The following is a 14,767-nucleotide window of genomic DNA, read 5'->3' as shown; positions in this document are numbered from 1 at the left end:
AGAGCCGAAACAATTTTTCACACTTTTGGCACTTTTGACTGACAAAATGGTTTTTATGTTCATAATGCACTCAAAAGGTAAAATTCTCAGTTGCAGGTAAATGAACGCACTCAAAAGGTAAAGTTCTTACTAGCAGTTCATGAAATTTTTATGTTTTCTGTCATTGTAACTTGAAAAGTCAAAACAGTCAAATTTGAAGCCGAAAACGCTTTTTTTACACTTTTGCCATTTTTGACTGTCAAAATGTTTTTTTTGAGTTAAAAAGGCACTCAAAAGGTAAAGTTCTCATTTGCAGTTCAAGAAAGTGTTATGTTTTTTCACATTATAAGTTGAAATGTCAACATAGTCAAATTCAGAGCCTAAAACGCTTTTTTTTGACACTTTTGACTGACAAAATGGTTTTTTGAGTTAAAAGCCACTCAAAAGGTAAAATTCTTACTTGCAGTTCAAGAAAGTGTTATTTTTGTCACATTGTAAGTTGAAAAGTCAACACAGTCAAATTTAGAGCCGAAAACGCTTTTTTTACACTTTTGGCACATTTGAATGAAAAAATGATTTTTTTAATTCAAAACGCACTCAAAAGTTAAAATTCTCAGTTGCAGTTCAAGAAAGTGTTATTTTTGTCACATTGTCAGTTGAAAAGTCAAAACGCTCATTTTTAGAGCCGAAATCGCTTTTTCACACTTTCGGCACTTTTGACTGACAATGGTTTTTTTAAGTTCAAAACGCACTCAAGTCAAATTTCTCACTTGCAGTTTAAGAAAGTGTTATGTTTTTTCACATTGTAAGTTGAAAAGTCAACATAGTCAAATTCAGAGCCGAAAACGCTTTTTTTTTGACACTTTTGACTGACAAAATGGTTTTTTGAGTTAAAAAGGCACTCAAAAGGTAAAGTTCTTACGTGCAGTTCAAGAAAGTGTTATTTTTGTCACATTGTAAGTTGAAAAGTCAACACAGTCAAATTTAGAGCCGAAAACGCTTTTTTCACACTTTTGGCACATTTGAATGAAAAAATGTTCTTTGAGTTCAAAACGCACTCAAAAGGTAAAATTCTCAGTTGCAGTTCAAGAAAGTATTATTGTTTGTCACATTGTAAGTTGAAAAGTCAACATAGTCAAATTCAGAGCCGAAAACGCTTTTTTTGACACTTTTGACTGACAAAATGGTTTTTTTAGTTAAAAAGGCACTCAAAAGGTAAAGTTCTCATTTGCAGTTCAAGAAAGTGTTATTTTTTGTCACATTATCAGTTGAAAAGTCAAGACAGTCAAATTTAGAGCCGAAACAATTTTTCACACTTTTGGCACTTTTGACTGACAAAATGGTTTTTATGTTTATAATGCACTCTAAAGGTAAAATTCTCAGTTGCTGGTAAATGAACGCACTCAAAAGGTAAAGTTCTTACTTGCAGTTCATGAAAGTGTTATGTTTTCTGTCATTGTAAGTTGAAAAGTCAAAACAGTCAATTTGAAGCCGAAAACGCTTTTTTTACACTTTTGCCATTTTTGACTGTCAAAATGTTTTTTTGAGTTAAAAAGGCACTCAAAAGGTAAAGTTCTCATTTGCAGTTCAAGAAAGTGTTATGTTTTTTCACATTATAAGTTGAAATGTCAACATAGTCAAATTCAGAGCCTAAAACGCTTTTTTTTGACACTTTTGACTGACAAAATGGTTTTTTGAGTTAAAAGGCACTCAAAAGGTAAAGTTCTTACTTGCAGTTCAAGAAAGTGTTATTTTTGTCACATTGTAAGTTGAAAAGTCAACACAGTCAAATTTAGAGCCGAAAACGCTTTTTTCACATTATTGGCATTTTTGACTGACAAAATGCTCTTTGAGTTCAAAACGCACTCAAAAGGTAAAATTCTCAGTTGCAGTTCAAGAAAGTGTTATTTTTGTCACATTATCAGTTGAAAAGTCAAGACAGTCAAAATTAGAGCCGAAACAATTTTTCACACTTTTGGCACTTTTGACTGACAAAATGGTTTTTATGTTCATAATGCACTCAAAAGGTAAAATTCTCAGTTGCAGATAAATGAACGCACTCAAAAGGTAAAGTTCTTACTTGCAGTTCATGAAAGTGTTATGTTTTCTGTCATTGTAAGTTGAAAAGTCAAAACAGTCAAATTTGAAGCCGAAAACGCTTTTTTTACACTTTTGCCATTTTTGACTGTCAAAATGTTTTTTTGAGTTAAAAAGGCACTCAAAAGGTAAAGTTCTCATTTGCAGTTCAAGAAAATGTTATGTTTTTTCACATTATAAGTTGAAATGTCAACATAGTCAAATTCAGAGCCTAAAACGCTTTTTTTTGACACTTTTGACTGACAAAATGGTTTTTTGAGTTAAAAGGCACTCAAAAGGTAAAATTCTTACTTGCAGTTCAAGAAAGTGTTATTTTTGTCACATTGTAAGTTGAAAAGTCAACACAGTCAAATTTAGAGCCGAAAACGCTTTTTTCACACTTTTGGCACATTTGAATGAAAAAATGATTTTTTTAGTTCAAAACGCACTCAAAAGTTAAAATTCTCTGTTGCAGTTCAAGAAAGTGTTATTTTTGTCACATTGTCAGTTGAAAAGTCAAAACGCTCATTTTTAAAGCCGAAATCGCTTTTTCACACTTTCGGCACTTTTGACTGACAATGGTTTTTTTAAGTTCAAAACGCACTCAAGTCAAATTTCTCACTTGCAGTTTAAGAAAGTGTTATGTTTTTTCACATTATAAGTTGAAAAGTCAACATAGTCAAATTCAGAGCCGAAAACGCTTTTTTTGACACTTTTGACTGACAAAATGGTTTTTTTAGTTAAAAAGGCACTCAAAAGGTAAAGTTCTCATTTGCAGTTCAAGAAAGTGTTATGTTTTTTCACATTATAAGTTGAAATGTCAACATAGTCAAATTCAGAGCCTAAAACGCTTTTTTTTGACACTTTTGACTGACAAAATGGTTTTTTGAGTTAAAAGGCACTCAAAAGGTAAAGTTCTTACTTGCAGTTCAAGAAAGTGTTATTTTTGTCACATTGTAAGTTGAAAAGTCAACACAGTCAAATTTAGAGCCGAAAACGCTTTTTTCACATTATTGGCATTTTTGACTGACAAAATGCTCTTTGAGTTCAAAACGCACTCAAAAGGTAAAATTCTCAGTTGCAGTTCAAGAAAGTGTTATTTTTGTCACATTGTCAGCTGAAAAGTCAAAACGCTCATTTTTAGAGCCGAAATCGCTTTTTCACACTTTTGACTGACAAAATGGTTTTTCGAGTTCAAAACGGACTCAAAAGGTAAAGTTCTTACTTGCAGTTCAAGAAAGTGTTATGTTTTGTCACATTGTAAGTTGAAAAGTCAAAACAGTCAAATTTAGAGCCAAAATCGCTTTTTTCACATTATTGGCATTTTTGACTGACAAAATGCTCTTTGAGTTCAAAACGCACTCAAAAGGTAAAATTCTCAGTTGCAGTTCAAGAAAGTATTATTGTTTGTCACATTGTAAGTTGAAAAGTCAACATAGTCAAATTCAGAGCCGAAAACGCTTTTTTTGACACTTTTGACTGACAAAATGGTTTTTTGAGTTAAAAAGGCACTCAAAAGGTAAAGTTCTCATTTGCAGTTCAAAAAAGTGTTATTTTTTGTCACATTATCAGTTGAAAAGTCAAGACAGTCAAATTTAGAGCCGAAACAATTTTTCACACTTTTGGCACTTTTGACTGACAAAATGGTTTTTATGTTCATAATGCACTCAAAAGGTAAAATTCTCAGTTGCAGGTAAATGAACGCACTCAAAAGGTAAAGTTCTTACTAGCAGTTCATGAAAGTTTTATGTTTTCTGTCATTGTAAGTTGAAAAGTCAAAACAGTCAAATTTGAAGCCGAAAACGCTTTTTTTACACTTTTGCCATTTTTGACTGTCAAAATGTTTTTTTGAGTTAAAAAGGCACTCAAAAGGTAAAGTTCTCATTTGCAGGTAAATGAACGCACTCAAAAGGTAAAGTTCTTACTTGCAGTTCAAGAAAGTGTTATTTTTGTCACATTGTAAGTTGAAAAGTCAACACAGTCAAATTTAGAGCCGAAAACGCTTTTTTCACACTTTTGGCACATTTGAATGAAAAAATGATTTTTTTAGTTCAAAACGCACTCAAAAGTTAAAATTCTCAGTTGCAGTTCAAGAAAGTGTTATTTTTGTCACATTGTCAGTTGAAAAGTCAAAACGCTCATTTTTAGAGCCGAAATCGCTTTTTCACACTTTCGGCACTTTTTACTGACAATGGTTTTTTTAAGTTCAAAACGCACTCAAGTCAATTTTCTCACTTGCAGTTTAAGAAAGTGTTATGTTTTTTCACATTGCAAGTTGAAAAGTCAACATAGTCAAATTTAGAGCCGAAAACGCTTTTTTTTTTGACACTTTTGACTGACAAAATGGTTTTTTGAGTTAAAAAGGCACTCAAAAGGTAAAGTTCTTACGTGCAGATCAAGAAAGTGTTATTTTTGTCACATTGTAAGTTGAAAAGTCAACACAGTCAAATTTAGAGCCGAAAACGCTTTTTTCACACTTTTGGCACATTTGACTGACAAAATGGTTTTTCGAGTTCAATACGGACTCAAAAGGTAAAATTCTCAGTTGCAGTTAAATAAAGTGTTATTTTTTTGTCACATTGTAAGTTGATAGGTCAACACAGTCAACTTTAGAGCCAAAAATGCTTTTTTCACACTTTTGGCACATTTGAATGAAAAAATGCTTTTTTAGTTCAAAACGCACTCAAGTCAAAAGTCAAAATTCTCAGTTGTAGTTCAAGAAAATGTTATTCTTTGTCACATTGTAAGTTGAAAAGTCAAAACAGTAAAATTTAGAGCCGAAATAATTTTTTCACACTTTTGGCACTTTTGACTGACAAAATGGTTTTTATGTTCATAATGCACTCAAAAGGTAAAATTCTCAGTTGCAGGTAAATGAAGCGTTTTTTTTTTGTCACATTATCAGTTGAAAAGTCAAAACGCTCATTTTTAGAGCCCAAAAACGCTTTTTTCACATTATTGGCATTTTTGACCGACAAAATGCTCTTTGAGTTCAAAACGCACTCAAAAGGTAAAATTCTCAGTTGCAGTTCAAAAAAGTATTATTGTTTGTCACATTGTAAGTTGAAAAGTCAACATAGTCAAATTCAGAGCCGAAAACGCTTTTTTTGACACTTTTGACTGACAAAATGGTTTTTTGAGTTAAAAAGGCACTCCAAAGGTAAATATCTCACTTGCAGTTCAAGAAAGTGTTATTTTTGTAACATTGTCAGTTGAAAAGCGAAAACAGTCATATTGAGAGCTGAAAACGCTTTTTTCACACTTTTGGCACAATTGAATGAAAAAATGTTTTTTGAGTTCAAAACGCACTCAAAAGTTAAAATTCTCAGTTGCAGTTAAATAAAGTATTATTTTTTTGTCACATTTTAAGTTGATAGGTCAACACAGTCAACTTTAGAGCCAAAAATGCTTTTTTCACACTTTTGGCACATTTGAATGAAAAAATGCTTTTTTAGTTCAAAACGCACTCAAGTCAAAAGTCAAAATTCTCAGTTGTAGTTCAAGGAAATATTATTCTTTGTCACATTGTAAGTTGAAAAGTCAAAACAGTCAAATTTAGAGCCGAAATAATTTTTTCACACTTTTGGCACTTTTGACTGACAAAATGGTTTTTATGTTCATAATGCACTCAAAAGGTAAAATTCTCAGTTGCAGGTAAATGAAGCGTTTTTTTTTTGTCACATTTTAAGTTGATATGTCAAAACAGTCATGTTCAGAGCCGAAAACGCTCTTTTCACACTTTTGACTGACAAAATGGTTTTTGAGTTAAAAAGGCACTCAAAAGGTAAAGTTCTCACTTGTAGTTCAAGAAAGTGTTATTTTTGTCACATTGTAAGTTGAAAAGTCAACATAGTCAAATTCAGAGCCGAAAACGCTTTTTTTGACACTTTTGACTGACAAAATGGTTTTTTGAGTTAAAAAGGCACTCCAAAGGTAAATATCTCACTTGCAGTTCAAGAAAGTGTTATTTTTGTAACATTGTCAGTTGAAAAGTGAAAACAGTCATATTGAGAGCTGAAAACGCTTTTTTCACACTTTTGGCACAATTGAATGAAAAAATGTTTTTTGAGTTCAAAACGCACTCAAAAGTTAAAATTCTCAGTTGCAGTTAAATAAAGTGTTATTTTTTTGTCACATTTTAAGTTGATAGGTCAACACAGTCAACTTTAGAGCCAAAAATGCTTTTTTCACACTTTTGGCACATTTGAATGAAAAAATGCTTTTTTAGTTCAAAACGCACTCAAGTCAAAAGTCAAAATTCTCAGTTGTAGTTCAAGAAAATATTATTCTTTGTCACATTGTAAGTTGAAAAGTCAAAACAGTCAAATTTAGAGCCGAAATAATTTTTTCACACTTTTGGCACTTTTGACTGACAAAATGGTTTTTATGTTCATAATGCACTCAAAAGGTAAAATTCTCAGTTGCAGGTAAATGAAGCGTTTTTTTTTTGTCACATTTTAAGTTGATATGTCAAAACAGTCATGTTCAGAGCCGAAAACGCTCTTTTCACACTTTTGACTGACAAAATGGTTTTTGAGTTAAAAAGGCACTCAAAAGGTAAAGTTCTCACTTGTAGTTCAAGAAAGTGTTATTTTTGTAACATTGTCAGTTGAAAAGTCAACACAGTCAAATTTAGAGCCGAAAACGCTTTTTTCACACTTTTGGCACATTTGAATGAAAAAATGTTTTTTGAGTTCAAAACACATTCAAAAGGTAAAGTTCTCAGTTGCAGTTAAATAAAATGTTATTTTTTTTGATACATTATAAGTTGATATGTCAAAATAGTCATGTTCAGAGCCAAAAATGCTCTTTTCTTACTTTTGACTGACAAAATGGTTTTTGAGTTAAAAAGGCACTCAAAAGGTAAATATCTCACTTGCAGTTCAAGAAAGTGTTATTTTTGTAACATTGTCAGTTGAAAAGTGAAAACAGTCATATTTAGAGCTTTCACACTTTTGGCACAATTGAATGAAAAAATGATTTTTGAGTTCAAAACGCACTCAAAAGTTAAAATTCTCAGTTGCAGTTCAAGAAAGTGTTATGTTTTTTCACATTGTAAGTTGAAAAGTCAACACAGTCAAATTTAGAGCCGAAAACGCTTTTTCACACTTTTGGCACATTTGAATGAAAAAATGATTTTTTTAGTTCAAAACGCACTCAAAAGTTATAATTCTCATTTGCAGTTCAAGAAAGTGTTATTTTTTGTCACATTATCAGTTGGAAAAGTCAAGACAGTCAAATTTAGAGCCTAAAACGCTTTTTTCAAAATTTTGGCAGTTTTGACTGCCAAAATGGTTTTTGACTTCAAAACGCACTCAAAAGGTAAAGTTCTTACTTGCAGTTCAAAAAAGTGTTATTTTTTGTGTCATTGTAAATTGAAAAGTCAAAACAGTAAAATTTAAAGCCAAAAACGCTTTTTTTTTACACTTTTGGCATTTTTGACTGTCAAAATGGTTTTTTGTGTTAAAAAGGCACTCAAAAGGTAAAGTTCTTACTTGCAGTTCAAGAAAGTGTTATGTTTTTTCACATTGTAAGTTGAAAAGTCAACATAGTCAAATTCAGACCCGAAAACGCTTCTTTTTTGACACTTTTGACTGACAAAATGTTTTTTTGAGTTAAAAAGGCACTCAAAAGGTAAAGTTCTCATTTGCAGTTCAAGAAAGAGTTATTTTTTGTCACATTGTCAGTTGATACGTCAAAACAGTCAAATTTAGAGCCGAAAAAGTGAAAACAGTCATATTCAGAGCTGAAAACGCTTTTTTCACACTTTTGACTGACAATGGTTTTTTTTAGTTCAAAACGCACTCAAGTCAAATTTCTCACTTGCAGTTCAGGAAAGTGTTATTTTTGTCACATTGTAAGTTGAAAAGTCAACACAGTCAAATTTAGAGCCGAAAACGCTTTTTTCACACTTTTGGCACATTTGAATGAAAAAATGATTTTTTTAGTTCAAAACTACGGTGGCCCTGAAGTGCAAACCATTCAACAAATCACTCGATACAAAAACATTTTTAAGATCACAGCAACAATTTAAAAAGCAGTATTACATTTTAGAAAACAAAACAAAATTTCAGAAACCAAAACATAAAAAAGAAAAAAAGATTTCAGAAAACAAAAGTAATTTCCAGGAAAAAAAAGAAATATTACAAAATGAAAACATTTCAGAAAAAAAAAATAATTTCCAGAAAAAACAAAATGAAATACAAAAAAATGAAAAACATTTCAGAAAAAAATGAAATATTAAAAAATGAAAAACATTTCAGAAAAAAAATGAAATATTAAAAAATGAAAAACATTTCAGAACACAGAATGAATTTCCAGAAAACAAAACGAAATCTTTAAAAATGAAAAACATTTCCAAACCGGAAGAAGCAGGTACTATGGGACAACGCTGATTGGATGATGATGTTTGTCAATCATTTGAACTGAAAAGTATTTTAAATGAAGCGATGACAGATTTTATCGTCCAAACAACAATGTACCATGATAATCCACGTATTTCCCATTTACATATTAAATCAAAAATGCAGTAAATAGATAATGAAGGTTTAAATTATTTTTTTAATATTTCGTCTGAAGCAGAACAGTCACCCGGAAGTAGTTTGTGTGGATGACGTCCGTTGTGCAGGTAAACAAAGAAAGGGACGGTAAAACGTTAACATAAACGTTAATCTTTGAATATTTAGCGGATATGATGACAGAACGCCCGCAGAAATATCAACACCAACCAGGTTTACAAATGTTTCGAAATGTCGTGAGAGGATTCTGTCTAAAGCAGCAGCTGCGAAGAAACGGGTGTTAAAGACGGCGCACATCAGGAAATGCAGTTCCGCCATCCACAGATAAGGTATGGAGGCACATTTGTTTGATCTAATAAATGTAGCGTTAAACGTGATTTCTAGGTGGGTGTTTACAGACAGATCCAAGATCCTTCAGTCATACGTTAATGACAGGTTACCTCATCAGCTGGAGAGGGGGGGTCACGTGGGCAGGATTCTCAGACAGGTGTACCAGCAGCATAAATCAGCAAAGCTGTCAGGTAAACTGCAGCAGTTTGTGTCTCAGAATAACATTTATGAATGCTTCTTATTCACACTATTAAGATCTGTGACTTTAGAGTGTGTCAGTGCACAGAAACATGACAGTAAATGACTGGATGTGCACATCATCAGACACGTCCAGGTGTGTAACTAACGGTGGCAAAGTCTGTAGAGTAAAAAAAATCTTTAAAAAAACATTTTAGTCTTTCAGGCAGAGGAGGAATACCAAAGTGTTTTAGAATGTATTTTTGTAAGACTGAAATAATGTATTTTATTCTGAGTTTGGTGTTTTGACCCCTCCCTAATGAATTTCTGGTTTAACCCATTTTCTCCTCATTTTGATGAACTCAACTTTTTCCTGAATGAAAGATGAACGGCAGCTGATGTTTTTCTGTCAGGGATTTTTAATTTATTAATTTATTTCTGTCAGGGATTTCAATGGAGCTGGAGTCCAGTGCAGAGGAAGCTGCAAGCATGTACGAGCAGGAACTGGCGTCTCTTACCTGTGCATCTTCCTCTGGATGTGATGCTGAGCAGCAATGTGGACAAAACTTCGCTGACATGACTCTTTTTGATATAGTTGTTAAGCACAAACAGACTTTCCCAGATGCATTTTTTCCTCTAATAAATGTGACTGACAGGTACATGGTAAATGCTGATTGTAAGCGCAACATTTGATTGACTGCATGAAGAAGCCCATAAAGGAAAATCCACAACTGTTTCTTTGTTTCTGTTACTGAATAACGTATTCATGTTAAGTTTTCAATAAATATACAGCATTGCTATGAAACAAATTTGTTTATTTTCATATCCATTATTACAATCCTCACGTCAGCATTCAGTTTTTTCATTGACAAAAAAACATTTCTAAACAACAGCTTTGAAAATCAAACATCATCTTTGTTAATAAAGCTTTAAAACCTAAAATGGTAAACATGGAAAAACTCCTAAATGAAGCAAGCCTAATATGAACATTTTAAACTGGAGTTTTGCTTAAAGGAACATTAAGTTGTTTGGAGTTGTACAAGTGTTTGATGCGATTCCTCAGATGTGATTTCCAGATCATCAGCCCGACACTAAAGCCAGGAATTGTGCTTCGTTTTTCACTCCCCACTGCATCATTTACAACTAATCAGGCTTATGCAGCAGGTTAAAGACTTTTTTTTAAAGGACCTGCAATTTAAAAAAAAAAATTAGATATTAAGGTTAAATAATATTTATTGATTACATTGCACATAAATCATGGTGACTTGCCTGTACACTGCACAATGATATGAATGACTTTAGTCTTCTTGTATTCCCATGTAGAGCTGCCATCTGTTCTTCTGCAGCACAAACCTTTCTGGAACTTCGCTTTGAGAAACTTCACCTGCAGAAATATCACATGTTAATTCAATTAAGTATTTTATAAACTTTTAAAGTTCATTTTTAAGTTTCAGTATATGTGTATATGCATGGTTCAAAAATATACAATGCACTTTAATATTATTTCCCATAAGAACTTGTTTACTGATTTCAGTCTTAAAGTCGATTTTTAGCAACACTGATGCCATATAATTACTGTAATTACTGTATAAATCACAGAATCAGGCTGGCTCGAAGCTTTTTCTCTCATGTTGTCACCGAAAACGGGAACGGCTATCATGTGAAGACGGTTCGTCTCCATCGGGTTCCTTTTGCGCATGCGCAAGATAAAAAGAAATTATCTTTTCAAAGCAGCACTTTAACATCCTAAAATTAACATCCCTAGAGACATGTGACTGACAAAAGAAAAGATCACAGACTTGATTCTTACCTAAAGATGATTGACAGCGTGAACCTCGCAGCCGTAGACATTAGCGCACAGCGTTCAAAGTAAAAGTGCTCACAAACTACTTCCGGGTGACCGTGTGTCAGGCGAAATGTTAAAAAAATAATTTTAAAGTTCATTAACAGTTTGCTGCATTTTTTATTTGATATATAAATGGGAAATACGTGGATTATTATAGTACATTGTTGTTTGGACGATAAAATCCGGCATCGCTTCATTTAAAATACTTTTCAGTTCAAATGATTGACAAAAATCATCATCCAATCAGCGTTGTCCCATAGTACCTGCCTCTTCCGGTTTGGAAATGTTTTTCATTTTTGAAGATTTCGTTTTGTTTTCTGGAAATTCATTCTGTGTTCTGAAATGTTTTTCATTTTTTAAAATTTCATTTTTTTTCTGAAATGTTTTTCATTTTTTAATATTTCATTTTTTTTCTGGAAATTATTTTTTTTTTCTGAAATGTTTTCATTTTTTAATATTTATTTTTTTTCCTGGAAATTAATTTTGTTTTCTGAAATGTTTTTTTTTTTTGTCATTTTTGTTTTTCAAGTTTTGGTTTCTGAAATTTTGTTTTGTTTTCTAAAATGTAATGCTGCTTTTTAAATTTTTTTTTTTTTTTTTAATTGTTGTTGTGATCTTAAAAATGTTTTTGTATCGAGTGATTTGTTGAATGCTTTGCACTTCAGGGCCACCGTACAAAACGCACTCAAAAGTTAAAATTCTCAGTTGCAGTTCAAGAAAGTGTTATTTTTGTCACATTGTCAGTTGAAAAGTCAAAACGCTCATTTTTGAGCCCAAAAACGCTTTTTCACACTTTCGGCACTTTTGACTGACAAAATGGTTTTTGAGTTCAAAACGCACTCAAAATGTAAAGTTCTTACTTGCAGTTCAAGAAAGTGTTATGTTTTGTGTCATTGTAAGTTGAAAAATCAAAACAGTCAAATTTAGAGCCAAAATCGCTTTTTTCACATTTTTGGCATTTTTGACTGACAAAATGCTCTTTGAGTTCAAAACGCACTCAAAAGGTAGAATTCTCAGTTGCAGTTCAGGAAAGTATTATTGTTTGTCACATTGTAAGTTGAAAAGTCAAAACAGTCAAATTTAGAGCCAAAATCGCTTTTTTCACATTTTTGGCATTTTTGACTGACAAAATGCTCTTTGACTTAAATAAGCACTCAAAAGGTAGAATTCTCAGTTGCAGTTCAAGAAAAGTATTATTTTTTGTCACATTGTAAGTTGATAAGTCAACACAGTCAAATTCAGAGGCGAAAACGCTTTATTCACACTTTTGGCACATTTGAATGAAAAAATGATCTTTTAGTTCAAAACGCACTCAAAAGTTAAAATTCTCACTTGCAGTTCAAGAAAGTGTTATTTTTGTCACATTATCAGTTGAAAAGTCAAAACGCTCATTTTTAGAGCCCAAAAACGCTTTTTCACACTTTTGGCACTTTTGACTGACAAAATGGTTTTTGAGTTCAAAACGCACTCAAAAGGTAAAGTTCTTACTTGCAGTTCAAGAAAGTGTTATGTTTTGTCACATTGTAAGTTGAAAAGTCAACATAGTCAAAGTCAGAGCCGAAAACGCTTTTTTGACATTTTTGACTTACAAAATGGTTTTTTGAGTTATAAAGGCACTCAAAAGGTAAAGTTCTCATTTGCATTTCCAGAAAGTATTATTTTTTATCACATTATCAGTTGAAAAGTCAAGACAGTCAAATTTAGAGCCGAAAACGCTTTTTTCAAAATTTTGGCAGTTTTGACTGACAAAATGGTTTTTGAGTTCAAAACGCACTCAAAAGGTAAAGTTCTTACTTGCAGTTCAAAAAAGTGTTATGTTTTGTGCCATTGTAAGTTGAAAAGTCAAAACAGTAAAATTTAAAGCCGAAAACGCTTTTTTTTTACACTTTTGGCATTTTTGACTGTCAAAATGGTTTTTTGTGTTAAAAAGGCACTCAAAAGGTAAAGTTCTCATTTGCAGTTCAAGAAAGTGTTATGTTTTTTCACATTGTAAGTTGGAAAGTCAACATAGTCAAATTCAGAGCCGAAAACGCTTTTTTTTGACACTTTTGACTGACAAAATGATTTTTTGAGTTAAAAAAGCACTCAAAAGGTACAGTTCTCATTTGCAGTTCAAGAAAGTGTTATTTTTTGTCACATTGTCAGTTGAAACGTCAAAACAGTCAAATTTAGAGCCGAAAAAGTGAAAACAGTCATATTCAGAGCTGAAAAAGCTTTTTTCACTCTTTTGACTGACAATGTTTTTTTTTTAGTTCAAAACGCACTCAAGTCAAATTACTCACTTGCAGTTCAAGAAAGAGTTGAAAAGTCAACACAGTCAAATTTAGAGCCGAAAACGCTTTTTTCACACTTTTGGCACATTTGAATGAAAAAATGCTTTACCTTTTAGTTCAAAACGCACTCAAAAGTTAAAATTCTCAGTTGCAGTTCAAGAAAGTGTTATTTTTGTCACATTGTCAGTTGAAAAGTCAAAACGCTCATTTTTCGAGCCGAAAAACGCTTTTTCACACTTTCGGCACTTTTGACTGACAAAATGGTTTTTGAGTTCAAAACGCACTCAAAAGGTAAAGTTCTTACTTGCAGTTCAAGAAGTGTTATATTTTGTGTCATTGTAAGTTGAAAAGTCAAAACAGTAAAATTTAAAGCCGAAAACGCTTTTTTTTTTACACTTTTGGCATTTTTGACTGTCAAAATGGTTTTTTGAGTTAAAAAGGCACTCAAAAGGTAAAGTTCTCATTTGCAGTTCAAGAAAGTTTTATGTTTTTTCACATTGTAAGTTGAAAAGTCAACATAGTCAAATTCAGAGGCGAAAACGCTTTATTCACACTTTTGGCACATTTGAATGAAAAAATGATCTTTTAGTTCAAAACGCACTCAAAAGTTAAAATTCTCACTTGCAGTTCAAGAAAGTGTTATTTTTTGTCACCTTATCAGTTCAAAAGTCAAGACAGTCAAATTTAGAGCCGAAAACGCTTTTTTCAATATTTTGGCAGTTTTGACTGACAAAATGGTTTTTGAGTTCAAAACGCACTCAAAAGTTAAAATTCTCAGTTGCAGTTCAAAAAAGTGTTATTTTTTGTGTCATTGTAAGTTGAAAAGTCAAAACAGTAAAAAAATTTTGAACACATTTTATTCAAGTATGCAGATCAATTACTGACTTTTACAGCATAAAGAAATGAACCAAGAACAATTGGCATCTCAGCAAAAATGAAGGTATCAACAGGAGTCTTTCAAAAACAGTTTTTCCAGGACTTAGAAAATATTACCATAAAAGTAAATAATAAATGAAAAAATAATTGACAAAGAAATATTACATTGTACACTGATTATGAGTGGAAAAGCTGCCCATAAAGGTAAACAATACTGACCCATTGCAAAAACAGCCTATGCTAAAATTTATCCATCTGGCCAACAAAAGTGTTCAGTCACAGGAGTCCATAAGTCATAAAACATCTCTGACCTCAAATGAAGTTTAGCTGTAATTTTTTCCATCAAGTAAACTTTCCTCAAAGCCTCCAGCCACTGTTCAAGATTCGGGGGTGAGGCTTTAAGCCAAGATCTGGTAATCATCTTTTTTGCCACCAGTAGAAGGATTTGTACAAGTTTAACTTTTTTTCTTTTCTATACCTTCTTCTGGAAGGATGCCTATTATATAGTAAAGTGGATTTAATGGGAAGTTGACCTGTGTTATATATAAATGTTTTGAATTCCTTGCCAATATGGTATCAGAACAGGGCAGTCCCAAAAAATATGTGTGTGATCTCCAATTTTATTGCATTTCCTCCAACATAGATCAGATTTATTTTTGTCATATTTAGATATGGTGTAAGGAGTCTTGAAA

At 32.2% G+C, this 14,767-nt stretch overlaps 1 long non-coding RNA gene across 1 annotated transcript; it reads right to left on the bottom strand.

The window, feature by feature from the left end:
- Positions 1 to 9,878: 9,878 nt before the first annotated feature.
- On the bottom strand, positions 9,879 to 11,290 carry LOC144994550 (uncharacterized). The gene is made up of 3 exons (XR_013658112.1): positions 10,891 to 11,290; positions 10,350 to 10,464; positions 9,879 to 10,268 (listed from the first exon to the last, which is right to left on the bottom strand). It is a non-coding gene; the product is annotated as an uncharacterized LOC144994550 (long non-coding RNA).
- Between the last annotated feature and the right edge of the window lie 3,477 nt (positions 11,291 to 14,767).

This window comes from Oryzias latipes, chromosome 9 (assembly GCF_053564925.1).
Source record: "Oryzias latipes strain Hd-rR chromosome 9, Olatipes_Hd-rR_3.1".
NCBI classification, from domain to species: Eukaryota; Metazoa; Chordata; class Actinopteri; order Beloniformes; family Adrianichthyidae; genus Oryzias; species Oryzias latipes.
Note: the sequence above shows the minus strand (reverse complement) of the source record. Positions and strands in the feature narration are given on the sequence as shown.